This window comes from Octopus bimaculoides, chromosome 23, assembly GCF_001194135.2.
Source record: "Octopus bimaculoides isolate UCB-OBI-ISO-001 chromosome 23, ASM119413v2, whole genome shotgun sequence".
Lineage (NCBI taxonomy): Eukaryota > Metazoa > Mollusca > Cephalopoda > Octopoda > Octopodidae > Octopus > Octopus bimaculoides.
In genome coordinates, this window is record NC_069003.1 from 12,159,349 (window position 1) to 12,174,127 (window position 14,779).

At 38.9% G+C, this 14,779-nt stretch overlaps 1 long non-coding RNA gene across 1 annotated transcript; it reads right to left on the minus strand.

Moving 5' to 3' along the window:
• Positions 1–5,654: 5,654 nt before the first annotated feature.
• On the minus strand, positions 5,655–14,226 carry LOC128250622 (uncharacterized). The gene is made up of 2 exons (XR_008266649.1): positions 13,981–14,226; positions 5,655–7,225 (listed from the first exon to the last, which is right to left on the minus strand). It is a non-coding gene; the product is annotated as an uncharacterized LOC128250622 (long non-coding RNA).
• Between the last annotated feature and the right edge of the window lie 553 nt (positions 14,227–14,779).

Genomic DNA, 14,779 nt, shown 5'->3' on the forward strand with positions numbered 1-14,779 from the left:
GCATTTCATCAGCGTGTTAACGTTTCTGCCGCCTTAGTAAATTGGTTTTATTGACGAAATTACCTTAAAGATTTGCGCCCGATGAAGAGCGGAGAGGAGAAGTACTGTTTGGAAGGAGATTCTCCTTCCATTAAGACTTCGGGAAAAACAATTTCTGGTGTTTTCTCTCTCACTTCGCTTTAATTTAGGATTTTTGGACATACTTTCTTGACTTTTTACACTTGCAGGTCGTTTCATTGGAAACATATCAAGAGAAGTCTGCTTTTTCTTGCCTTTCAAAATGTTACGAAAATGAGCCAGAGCAGAGTCATTAAATAAAGCAGCTGCACGACATGTAGATACTTTTCCAGGATGATATTTTTCTACAAATTCACAAACATACTGCCACTTTGCCAACACTGCCTTTGTCACTCGCAGAGATAGCATTCTCTGTTACACTGTCCCCCTCCGGGGTACCAATCTCTTCCATCGCATCCAAATGCTGCTGCTCCTGAATCTGCAGTAGTTCATCCCTTGTCAGCTCCTCTGAGCGTTCCTCAATGAAATCGTTAATGTCCTCATCATCAACCACGAGGCCAAGAGAGACAATCTCCTCGACTTTAGCTATCTCAGACTCAAACCTCTCAATTTCAGATACGCAATCAGGCCACAATTTCTTCCATGCAGAGTCCAGCGTTCTCCTCGTAACACCCTGCTGGGCCATATCGATGATTTTCAGGCAGTTTACAATGTTGTAGTGCTCCTTTCGAAACTCACGAAGACTTAGATTTGTGTTTTTCAGTGACTTCAAAGCATCGACGAAGCAGGTGTTTGGCGTACAATTTCTTAAAATTAGAAATCACTTGTTGGTCCATGGGCTGCAAGATAGGGGTAGTATCGCATGAAAGGTACAGAACTTATATAAATTCAAATTCGCACAGGATACCATCCTCAATGTTAGGAACGTGAGTGAGCAAGAGCATTGTCAAGGATGAGGAGGGCCTTGAGAGGAAGATTGTTCTCTAGAAGGTACTTTTTCATTGCTGGTCTGAAGACAAGGTTGACCCATTCGGAGGAGGATTGCCTGGTAACTCAGGCTTTTATTTTGTCCTCCACATAACCTGCAGCTTTTCCTTCAGGATTTTGTGAGACTTGAACGCTCATGGGTTTTCGGAATGGTAGATAAGGAGCAGGTTAATCTTCAAGTCTCCACTCGCCTGGCATTTTATCTTCTGCAGTTATGTAGGTTCTTCTGGGCATTTTTTCCAAAAGACTTAAAAGACAAAAAAAAAGCCAGTTTCATCACAGTTGAATACCTATTGTGTGATGTACACCTCGGCTGCAATGAGCTGACGGAATTCACGCACGAAATCTTCAGCTGCCTTCGTGTCAGAACTCGCTGCTTCTCCATACCTGACGACGCTATGAACGCCTTAAATGCGTCTGCTGATGTCTCCTCTGTTAATGTTCCAGGGTTCTGCTTCAGGAGATCCCCAAACAGCACTCGTGCAGATGATGGGTCTCCGTAATTGTATCCCTTGCGAGTTGCTTCTCGTTGATCCACATGAGAAGCAATTTTTCCATCCCTTCGTTGCTTAGAGTCTCGAGACAACCTTTGCTGTTGAAACGGCCTTGATCTTGTAATACTTCGACCGTGCGAACCAAAGGAGATGGCGACGTAGACGGAAAAGGCTCCTTTTTACCATGTCGCACAGTCGAACACAAAATAAGATATATATATAAGATAGAAGGCTCGTCGTGAGAGATACGAGCCATAGTGCCAGTAAATGAACTTAGGACAAACACAACCGTTAGATATATAATGAGAGTAAGTTTATTAACATAGTGAAACTGTTTGTGTCTGTGTGCGTGCATGCGACATATATAAATAACACAGTAGATAAGTCAGGCCTTCGTGTACAAGAGAATGTATACAACAATGCGAAGTGACGGACAGTCGTATAAGCAATAGTGTGTGTACAATATGTGAGAGTACAAGTGTGCGTGTGAATGAGAGGAACATAGAACATAGAAAGAGTGTCTGTAACATAGACTACAAGTCTCAAACACTGAGATAGAGAAATACCAGTTCGTATTAGAGTTACACAAGGAGATAGAATGTTCATACGCAGGAAGTTGTGGCCAAGTAGCAGAGCTGTGGATTCACAATATGTGTGTTGAGCGTGGAATGCTGTGACCGTTTACCTGATACGGAATATTTTCGCTGGTTAGTCCTGACTGTTGCTCGTGGTGGAAACAATCCACTCAAACAGTGTCGATATAAAACCGAGTGTGTTGATATTGGTGTGTACCTGGTGGTGGGGTTGCTGGCGCACGACATTGTGGTAGACAGTACATAGGTGGTGAAGACGTCGGTGCTGGAACTGGCTGTAGCTGTGTTCTGTATGTGTGGTCAGCGACCAGACTTGTGAGAGATCTGGAATCGAAGACGACTACCGTCGTTGGATCGGGCTTATTTATAGGCGAAATAGGGCTCACCGGAAACCCAGAAAAACTATCTCACGTGACTTATCCTAAAGCCACGATTGGACGTAATGCCCCCTTAGCAAGAAGAACATGGGGACAATTGCCGCGCAAATAAGAAGCAATCAGGATGGTGGACAGAAGGGTCCAAGGCAGCCTAAGGCTAGATGTTAGCAGCTTCGTTATCATTTATGATTGAATGCCCGAGAGAGAGGTTTCACTACAATCTCGTCCTTTTTCTTCAGGATGGTGCAAATCGTCGACGTGCTTCGGTCGTATTGACACGCATTTCTCTCCCATGTTTATCAACGATTTCCTTCTTCAGTTGGAAAAATTTTGTAGAAAGAAAAGAATCTACTTTTTTAACATTCTGCTATATTATAATAAAAATAACAATATTAACTTCATGCTTCTAAAATAAAAAAAATCATTCTCATCATCATCAATATTCAATGTCCATTTTCCATGCTGGCATGGGTTGGACACCTTGATAGGAGCTGGCAAGGTCAGGGGGACACAACAGGTTCCATAGTCTGTTTTGGCTTGATTTCTACAGTTGGATGCCTTTTCTAACACCAACCAATTTACAGAGTGTACTGGGTGCTTTTTTATGTGGCACCAGCACTATGTCTTACTTGTTTCAGTCATTTGACTGCGGCCATGCTGGGGCACCACCTTGAAGAACTTTTTAGTTGAAAGAATCAACCCCAGTACTTACTTTTCTTAAGCCTGGTTCTTATTCTATCAGTCTGTTTTGCTGAACTGCTAAGTTACTGTGATGTAAACACACCAGCACCGGTTGTCAAGTAATAGTTGGGGACAAACACAGGCACAAAGACACACACATGCATACGACGGGCTTCTTTCAGTTTCCGTCTACCAAATTCACTCACAAGGCTTTGGTCGGCCTAAGGCAATAGTAGAAGACAGCTGCCCAGGGATCCACAAAATGGGACTGAACCTGGAACAATGTGGTTAGGAAGCAAAAAATAAGCTTACATTAAAAATAAAATGCAAAATGTTGCTTACCTCTTCTAGTTACTGTGGCAATGGCTGGTGTAGTTCTGCTCCCTTGTTGTCATGGTAATAGGTCCAATAATCAGCTGGATCCTGTCACTGGGTCCTTTGATCAAGTATTGACTCCTTTTCTGCAATCTCTGATTCATCAGTAGTTTCCACTTTGCTGTACAAAATCCAACAAGACTGTGGGGGTTTGGTTCCTTGATGACCCCCTACTGTGCTCTTCAGCTGTCATGGAACATCTTATGGGTTGTTGCATACCCTCAACCAAGCACCAACACCTTGATTGATCACTAATCCACTGCTGTCCCCAATTACTATACAAGGACTGATAAGCTGTTGTGAGTCACTGACCCCTTGCAATAATCCCTAATCTATTTACTACAGTCACTACAAGGTTCCCTAAAAATATTGCAAACAATATTGACCCTCTAATCCTCAGGTTATTCCAGTTATTATACAAGACTCAATAAGCTATTGTGTATCATGTATATCAAATACTGACCTCTTGTCCTCATCCCCAACCCTCAGCTCACTCCAGTCCATTGCCATTAAATACAGACCCTTACAATAATTCTCTAATCCACCACTTATTCTACTTACTACAGAAGGACCCCTAAGATTTTGCAAATTACAACCATTAAACACTGATACTGACCCCTTGCACTAATCTCTAATCCTCGGCATACTCTAGTTATTATACAAGGTTCCCTATGCTATTGCAAATCACAACCATCAAATACTGACCCCTGAACACGGTCCTACTCCTGTCAGTATACAAGGTCCTCTAAGCTATTGCAAACCATAACCATCATATACCGACCCTTTGCAATGACCCTTAATCCTTACCCTACTCCAATTATACAAGGACCAATGAGTTAATTATAATTCCTGACCATCAAATAATGACCTCTTGTTGAGACCCCTAATCCACAACAAGCCCTTTTACAATCACCAGTGAACCAGTTTGATTATGCTTGCTGAAGCTTTAAACAAACACTGAACTATAAATGGCAAAATAAAACAGCAGAGCTGAGCACGTGGCAGTAAGAATGTGTTAGCCTCCATACCGACCATCACCATCTCCACCCTGTTTGGACTGCAAAGATTGGTGGTTGTTAGTCACATGTAGGGATGGACAGACAGATGGATGGAGGGAGGGAGGGACTGAGAGACCTACATATGTACAGACACAGAAACCAACTTACACTTGTACAGACATGTCTAAAACTTACACTCTACCTCTATTCACCTACTCTGGTGTAACAGGAACAATGGATGTACATTCATACACACACATGTATATATATATCATCAACCCCATATACTTAATGTGTATGCTAGTGGGCTGCTATTGATTGTGTGATGAACTATATACTCTCTCAAGGCACTTTACTGTGCAAAGAGCAGCTCAGTAACAAAAGCACGAAGCATATGCCTGAAGTATAAGGGGTTAATGATATTTATTATAGTAGAGTTGTTTCTATTTCATACTTAGATATATATATATATCTTTTATTTTTCACTTGTTTCAGTCATTAGACTGTGGCCATGCTGGAGCACTGCCTTGAAAAATTTTTAGTCAAATGTATTGACCGCAGTACTTATACTTTTTAAGTCTGGTACTTATCCTATTGGTTTCTTTTGCCAAACTGCTAAGTTACAGGGACGTAAACACACCAGCATCGGTTGTCAAGTGCTGGTGGTGGTGGTGGGGAATGAAAACACACACACACACACACATACATACACATATGGCAGGCTTCTTTCAGTTTCTGTCTACTGAATCCACTTGCCCAAAGTACCATGCAGTGAGATTGAACCTGGCACAATGTCGTTGGGAAGCAAGCTTCTTACCACACAGCTGCACATACACACACATATATTCATATACATAAAATATACATGCATGTATGGAAATATGCACACATATACATAAGTAAATACAAATACATATACACACACACTTATACAAACACCATGTAAGTAGCGTTAATAATCAAAAACAAAATTCCATTAGGCAGACATCACAGACGCAAAGCCTCTATACCAGGGGGAGGCAAACTTATATGACTTTGCCATTTGGAGTGAAGCTTAAAATAGATCTTGTGAGCCAGATCGGGATAATTATTCCTAAAACCCTTAAAGTAACATGAACAATGGGACCAATATACATTATAAAAAAAACTTTATTTACGAAAATTTTTTCTCTTTCCTCTCAATTTTGGCACAAAGCTAGCAATTTTAGGAGAGTGGGAGTTCGTTGATTACATTGACCATGGTGGAGATTGATCTCGGAACCTACAGAGCCAGAAAGAAAAGCCTTAAAAAGCATTTCGTCTGATGTGCTAATTGTTCTGCCAGCTCCTCAATGGAAGGGGAGGTGTCCGAAAAGTGTCTGTACAGAGATGTGAGAGGGCATGTTCATAGCATACAGATATATACATACATACATACATATATATAGTTATACTTGGTGATGGTCATATTTTGCCAATCAAACAAACATATGCACTATATATATCTGGTCTTCACTTCAGCTTTATTATCATTTTAAGGGAGGGTTGGAGTGTAGCTGAAGAAGTCACAGAATGTGTGAGGAAAGAACTTGGACAAAGAAACTAAGATAATAATAACAATAAGAAGAAGAAGGCTGAAGTGAAAACTAAATATATATGGGGGGTGTGTTTAATTAGCAAAACAGGAAAATAGGACTATCTTCAAGTGTAACAATATCTGTTTCAACACATGATTTCACATAAAAAATCTTGCAAAACAAATACATAAACATACATATACACACACACGTGTATAAATGTCAATATATATATATTTTTTCTCCGTGTTTTCCCCCACTTTTTTTTCTCTCCATGTTTTTCTCCATGTTTTCTCCGTATTCTTTCTGTTGAAGAGCGTAGCTCGAAACGTTAAAGACTTTCTGTATTCCCGAGCGTTATACTAATACATCCTTTTGTTGTTTACACCACCTGTCCTCGTCTGTTGTTGTTTTTTTTCATAAATTCTCCCATATATATATATATGTATATATATATATATATGTGTGTGTGTGTGTGTGTGTGTGTGTGTGTGTGTATTGGGTAGTCAAATAAATTATTTTCATGTGTTTTCAATTAGCATAACTTAAATTTTTGTAATTATTTTTTTTTTACAAAGCAAAAAAAAAAAATGCAGGTTGATGGTTAATACTATCATCTTGTATTTTCAATATTTCTTTGGGAAAATTTCCCAAGAAACGGTGTTGGGCACTGACCTTCTCTGTTCTCTCTCTACAGAACAAAGTCGGCTCACAACAACCATCAACCTGCATTATTTTTTATAACTCACATTGTTTTTGGTTAAATAAAAAACAATAGAAAACAAATAATTAAAAACATTCATATATATATATATACATATATATACACATATATATACATATATACACATATATACATATACATATATACACATACATATATACACATATACATATATATATATATATATATATATATACACATATACACATAAATATATAATCTCAGACAATGCGTCATGAAAATTGTGTGTGTGTGTGTGTGTGCAGTCCTATTAAGCAGGAGTCCTTAGAATGAGGATGGAGATAGGAATGTCCAAATGAACACCTACAGTTCTTGAGATCAATTCTTGATAGAAATGTTGCAGCATTTCAAGTACAAAACATGTTGATGTTCCTATCAGCAGAATCCTTTTAGTAGTACACCTGCACAAAGAAAAAAAATTACCATTTAGCTCAGCATGTATAGACAAAGTGAAGAGGAAACAGGTCACAGCTTTTAGTGTACAAATTTATAAGCTTCTTTTTTGTTGTAATATCACACGCAAAGTAATATTTTCCCATAGCCAGACATGTTTTTTCAGGATATTGGAAAAGAATAACACAGCTTATATGACAGTGACGTTCATTTTATAAGAATCATACAATACTGGCACTCTGTTGGTTACAATGATGAGCGTTCCAGTTGATCCGATCAATGGAACAGCCTGCTCATGAAATTAAAGTGCAAGTGGCTGAGTACTTCCCAGACACGTGTACCCTTTAGTGTTCAGGTTATTCTATCAAACGTAATGCTTATTGATTCACATTGTTTTGAATTAATCGTTCATTATCTCATATTCTCGAGATTTTGATGATGTGAGTGTTTATTGTAGAATAACATTGTAGAGTAGGTGTGAGACCCTGGATCTGGTCAGTTTGAATATAAAACAAATGGAAGATTCTGGCCAGATGAAGCCAGCTCAAATGCTAAAGGGTTAACGTAATTCTTAGGAAGATTCAGCATGACAGAGAATTTGACAAGGTTGGCCCTTTGAAAAATAGGTACAACTAATTTTCGCCAGGTGAGTGGACTGGAGCAACATGAAAAAAGTGTCTTGCTCAAGGACACAATGCGTCGCTGGGAATTGAACTCACAACTTTACGATCGTAAGTCGAATACCCTAACCACTGCACCAGGCACCTTCATATTACAATCACACAAAATCAAAACAAGGACACACACACACACACACAACTGGGAGATGGGTTTTTAAGTTTCTGTCTACGAAATCCACTTGCAAGGTTTTGGTCAGCCTGAGGCCATAGAAGACACTTACCCAAGGTACCACTGAACCTGTAACTATGATGTGGTTGGGAAGCAAACAGCCATGCCTGTATCGACATATAATTCATCTTTTACTTATTTCAGTCATGACTGCAGCCAATGCTGGGACAGAGCCCTGAAGGGTTTTAGTCAAAGAAATCGACCTTAGGACTTATTTTGTTGTAGTACTTCTACAGGAACATAAACACACCAACACTGGCTGTCGAGTGGTGGCAGGGGATAAAGAGACACAAAGATATACACACGCGCACACACACACATATGGTGGGCTTCTTTCAGTTTCTGTCTACCAAATCCACTCACAAGTCTTTGGTTGGCCTGAGGATATGCCATGCAGTAGGACTGAACCTGGAATCATGTGGTTGTGAAGGAAGCTTCTTACCACATGGTCATGCAGGATGGAAATGTCTTTGACTTAAATTATGGTTGAATTAAGGTGGTGATGGTGGTGGTGGTATAAGGTCAGTTCAAATTATGGTTGAGCTTAGTGAAACACTAACAACAACTGTAATACCACTATGTGGCAATGCAACCTGCTAGAAGTAGCTGTGAAGTCATGTTTAAAAAAAAGGAAGAAAAGAGCAGATAATGTTATCTGTGGTACACTGTATCTAGCAAAAACAGATGGAATGGTCATGGCTTGGAATGTCTCATGGGTTTGCTTAACCAGTGTTGAATTGGAGATTAAACAACAATAATAACAACAGTAACATCAATGCATGATTGAATAAAGCTCTTTATGATATGTTCAACATGCTAGAAATAACAGCCAAATCCCACACTACCATCTTTAATAAAAAGGGGGAACACATTGGATAATGCATGAAAAATAGTAAATGAAAGATGGGATGGCCATGGATGAAATACTTTGTGATCATAGGTATAGGCACAAGTGTAGCTGTATGGTTAAGAAGCTTGCTCTTCAAACATGTGATTTGAGTTCAGTCCCAATGCGCGGCACCTTGGATGAGTGTCTTTTATTACAACTCCAGGCTGAGCCAACCCTTGTGAGTGGATTTGTAGATGAAAATTGAAAGAAGCCTGTCATATATGTATGTGCGTGTGTATGAGTACGTACGCATGCATGTGTGTGTGTGTGTGTGTGTGTGTGTGTGTGTGCACCCTTGTCAAGATATTACGAATTGGCTGTAAAAGAGTGTAGAACCTGGCTTGGAAAACAGATGAGGGTTGGTGACAGGAAGGGTATCCAGCCGTAGAGAATCTGCTCCAACAAATTCTGTCTAAGACTACATTATCCAACATGTCCTATTTGTCTTCCTTTTCATATGTTTGGAAGCAAGTTGCTGTTTAGCTCCTGGTCTGTCCCAACTGAATAGATGAGGTCAAAGCTGATTAAAAAACAACAGTAAACTGTAAGATAATTAGTCTTAATTACTAAAGAGAACAATGATAATTATTGTTAATATAGACAACATGTTGCTGATGATGGTAGTAAAGGTAGTAACTGTGTCAACTACCTCTGTCACCATCAAGTTTACTACTACTGCTACAAGGAAATTTGGCTGCTATTTCTGGCAGATGACATGATTGCATTGAGACTCCCTTTTAGTGGTGGTGGTAGCAGTAGTAGTAAGTTTGATGGTGGCAGAGGTAATTGACATGGCCGCCGCCACCACCACCACCACTAAAAAGGGTGTCTCAATGTAGTCATGTCATCTGCTGGAAATAGCAGCCAAATTTTCTTCAAATCACACCCAAGAATCTTTATAAAGGAAGGACATATCATGCATCAAAAAACCGCAATTATTATCCTATGTCTGACATTAAGAAGAGCTGATTGTAATGGGAACACCTCTGATCATAGATCTGCTTAACCAGCACAGACCTGGGGTTAAACAACAACAACAATTTGCTACCAACATATGAAAAGAAGGAAAGATAGGACATATTGGATAATGTAGTCCTAGATATATTTTGCCTGAATAAAAAAGTTGATGATGGGATGGTCAAGGTCTGCTGGATCCTGGGGTTAAACAAACCCACAACAACAATAACAGTAAAGGAATTTCGGATCTTTCTGAATTGACGGGAACCACTTTTCATCTATGTTTTATGTAGTGTTTTTGGTACCGAAACACTTTCAAACTTCGTATACTTGTATATTTTGTGGTATAGAACAGATAAAAATTTTTGTATTCAAAGTTATTTCATGTAAAAAATTGTCGTATTTCGGTAATTTCAACCAATCACTGACGTCTATTGAAGTGAAAACAATTACTGCCGTGGAATGTAAACAACATGTTCTAACGGTGTCATGGGATCTTTTCCCTTGAATAAAATTAGTGCCGTTGTTTATCAAACAACTACCCGTGTTACTCTTATTTATGACATTGTTCGTGCGTTTGTACTGGTTTTAGCTTTAGGGTTTTAGGGTTAGGGTTCGGGTTTTAGAGTTAGGGTTAGTTTTAGGATTACGGTTAGGGTTATGATTATTTTTGCCATAACCTCACTCATAACCCTAACCCTAAAACACTATAACTCATAACCCTAACCCTAACTCTAAAACCCGAATCCTAAAACCCTAAACCCTTACTAGGGAATAACAATATAATTAACAGGGAATAATGATCTTGACACCAGCAAAAATTATTGTTTACAAAAACAGCATTAACTGTATTCAGCTGAATAGACGTCAGTGATTGGTTGAAATTACAGAAATACGACAACTTTAACATGAAATAACTTTAGAAGAAATTTTTTGTTAAGAAGGCTAAGAGAAAAAGATGTTTTATATGACACATTCTACCAGTGTTCCAAGTTTCAAAGTGTTTCGTTAAGAAAACAAGTGGTTCCCGTCAATTCAGAAAGATCCGAAATTTCTATGTGGTTGCTTAAACTGCTAGAAATAGCAGTCAAATGTAAATATCATACCCTATTGTCTTAAAAACAAAGGCATATTTGGATGATGTAGTCCAAGACACATTGAATCAGAATGAATAATGACAGAATGATTTATAAGTTTGCCTGATCAGGAATGACCTAGGATTAAACAACAGCAAGGAACGCAGTCACCAATGATTACAAAGAAAATGTAAACCAGAATTTTATTAGTAACCATGGCAACAAACAATGGGGTGGGATGGGTGGAGCTGAGAGAGAGAGAGAGAGGAGAAAGAGTGAGTGAGTGAGAGAGAGAGTGGCTGGGACCAGAGAGAAACACAGCATGTAAAGTTGAACTCACGACAAGAGGTGTTGTGTCATGTAACACCAAGGAGATGGCCCAGTATGTGATCATTGCTAAGACTGCCAGAAAATAGCAGCCAAAGCTCCCTCGTATCTCATACAACAAACTGAACTGCCTTCAATTGAGGACATGGCAGAGAATGAATTCCTAGGTCTTGAAAGAAGGATATCAGCTGGAGTGTGTGGAGGTAGGAACAACGAAGGAGCGGCTCGTGGACCAAGAGCCTTAACCCTTCTGTTACCATATTTCTGTTGAAATATACTGCCTTTGTTTCAATTAATTTTGGAAATAATGACGAATTTAGTAAAATAATTTTGTCATTATTAACCTGGTGTTTGAAACACAAATTAACATGAAATTTTGATGGAAGGATTGAATTAAGATCAGTTTGAAACAGGAAGTTTGTATCATAGAACCAAGGAGCGGTCTCTGGTGAGTCACAGAACACATAAACTAATACAATATTTAACCCTTTCACTACCATATTTATTTTGAGATGCTCTGTGTTTCTTTCAATTAATTTCAAATATAACAAAGAATTTAGTAAAATGACTTAGTTATCATTAACCCATTACCTACCAGTGATCTCATATGAGATCACTTAAAAATTACAAATTTCGTAATTATCTGTCAATATTTACACATATCTAACCTTTTTGCTATATCTACTAGGTATATTTCTCCGATATTCAAATAAGGTTTGCTAATTTTTCACCCAATATCTCGCTTATTTCTATTTAAAATGTTATTTTGATCATTCCAGCGTGTTTCTAAGGCTGTTTTATGCTAGAAATCAAAGTTTCATAAAAAAATTCCAGTTAATAGAATTATGGGAGGTAATAAGTTAAGCTAGTGTTTGGAACATAAATTGTGACTAAGGTTTGTTGGAAGATTGTAAGTCAAAACTTATGAAAACAAGACATTTATACTACAGAGCTAGAGGTAGTTTCAGTTGGGTTAGTATTGAAAACAAGACATTACAGAGCTAGAGGTGGTTTCAGGCAGGTTGGTATTGAAAGAGTTAATCCTTCTGTTATCATATTTCTACTGAAATACACTGACTTAGATTTAATTAATTTTGAAAATGATGAAGAATTTAATAGTCTTTGATCATTATTATCAAGCTGGTGTTAGGAACATAAATTAACATGAAATTTTGATGGAAGGTTTTAATTCAGATCATTTTAAAACAGAATATTTGTATCATAGAACCATGGAAAGGCCTCTGGTGAGTCACAGAACATAGAGACTGAAGGAATCATTCAATATTTAACCCATGACCTCCCATAATTCTATCAACTGGAATTTTTTCATGAAACTTTGATTTCTAGCATAAAACAGCCTTAAAAACACGCTGGAATGATCAAAATAACATTTCAAAATAACATTTTAAATAGAAATAAGAGAGATATTGGGTGAAAAATTAGCAAACCTCATTTGAATATCAGAGAAATATATCTAGTAGATATAGCAAAAAGGTTGATATGTGTAAATATTGACAGATAATTATGAAATTTGTAATTCTTAAGTGATCTCATATCAGATCACTGGTAGGTAATGGGTTAACCCTTTTGTTACCCTATTTCTGTTGAAATACACTGATATTGTTTGAATTAATTTCGAAAATGATGAAGAATTTAGTAGAATAATAGTCATTATTAAGCTGGTGTTTGGTACATATATTAACATGTTATATAGCCCCAGGTCAGCCCTACTTGAACAGACATTATGCTCAATGATGTTCAAACCATGAGCTCTCTGTCAGTTCCCCACATACTAGGCAAACCAGGGACAATATTATTAGAAAAGTGTCCTTCTCTAAGACAGTAGGTAGTATAGGGGTGTTAAATGAAGCAGATTGTGCTGCTGTTTCTAGCAGGTCAAACAATTGTGGAGTTGAATGGAGTGGGGGTAGGCGAGAACAAAGTCTAAATATGGTAGTGGTGGGGGTGAGGAAAGTGGACAGTGGAGAGGGGTAGAGGTGGAATTTGTAATTGGTGGTGATGGAAAGAGGAGCAGGTGGGGATTAGTAATGCAAGCTGTTGCTCATTCCCTATAATTACAGCTGGTCATCAAAGCAACCACAACCATCACCATTGTTATAGATGTCCTTGTCTTTATTGCTGTTGTTGCGTGTGCCCATCATCAGCAGCACCACCAGCAGTAACAGCATCAGAAGATAAAGGTCCTTCCTGAAGTTATAGGCTCATGGGGCTGGTTTCCCTGGTTTCTGTGCCATACAAAAGGGTGCTGAAAAGCTCCTGGCTTTTAGTACAAGAAAATACAGGAGGATCAACTAATTACGATTTTATTCAACACATTCCCCTCTCAGATTCACACACTTGCTGCAGTAGTCCTTCAGTTTTTCTGAGCCCTGAATGTGGGGCCCCTAACCAGGTCTTTTGTGATACCCTTATGAAGCCAGGAACTTTACAGCACTCTCCACGTATATATTCCCTACTCTGGATAGGAAGTTGGTCTGTCACAGAATTACTCATTTTTGCCAGCTGAGTGGACTGGCGCAATGTGAAATGAAGTGTTTTGCTCAAGAACACAATGTGTCGCCCGGTTCAGGAATTGAAACCATGATCTAGTGATTGTGAGACAAACACCCTAACCACTAAGCCAGACCAAAGCAAAGATACTTACCTGGGTAAGGTGACATCGCCGCACTCTTGAGCCACAAGAAGGACAGAGCTTATTAGACTGTGAAAGAGAAAGAGAGAGTGTAAGAGAAAGTAAGAATGAAAGAAAAAGAGAGAGAGAGAGAAGGACAGAGATAGAGAGACATACAGACAGATAGACAAAGAGAGAAACATACATCATCATTGTTTAACATCTGCTTTTCATGCTGGTATGAGTCGGAAGGTTTGACATGGAGCTGGCCAATGGAGAGCAGTCCAGACTCCAATTGTCCGTTTTGGTAATGTTTCTATGGCTGGCTGCCTTTTCTAATGATAACTGTACAGAGTGTGCTGGGTGCGTTTTACGTGCCGCCAACATGGATGGACTTACATAACACCAGCATGAGTGTATTTTTTGTGGCACTGGCAAGACAAAAACCTCTCAGCTAGAAGAGGGAGTTGGGGCATGGCTGGCCATAAAGGACATGCTTGTATGGTATGGATGGCCACAATTTTATTTAGATTGACATGTCTTCTCAAATACAGCAAATTGCCACAAGTCCCTATCCCTCACCATCTCCTCACTGAGGGTCAGCGTCTGAAGATGCTTTCTCATCACTTCGCCCACATCTTCCTGGGTCTACCCCTTCTGCAGGTACCCTCCACAATTAGAGACTGGCACCTCTTTGAGCAGCTGTCACCATCCATATCCATATATATATATATATATATTGGGGCAAGCGAAAGCGAAATCGGGATGGTACCTGTGCCCATCATCGCCTTTCTGGCACTTGTGCCTGTGACATGTGTAAGGATTTTCGAGC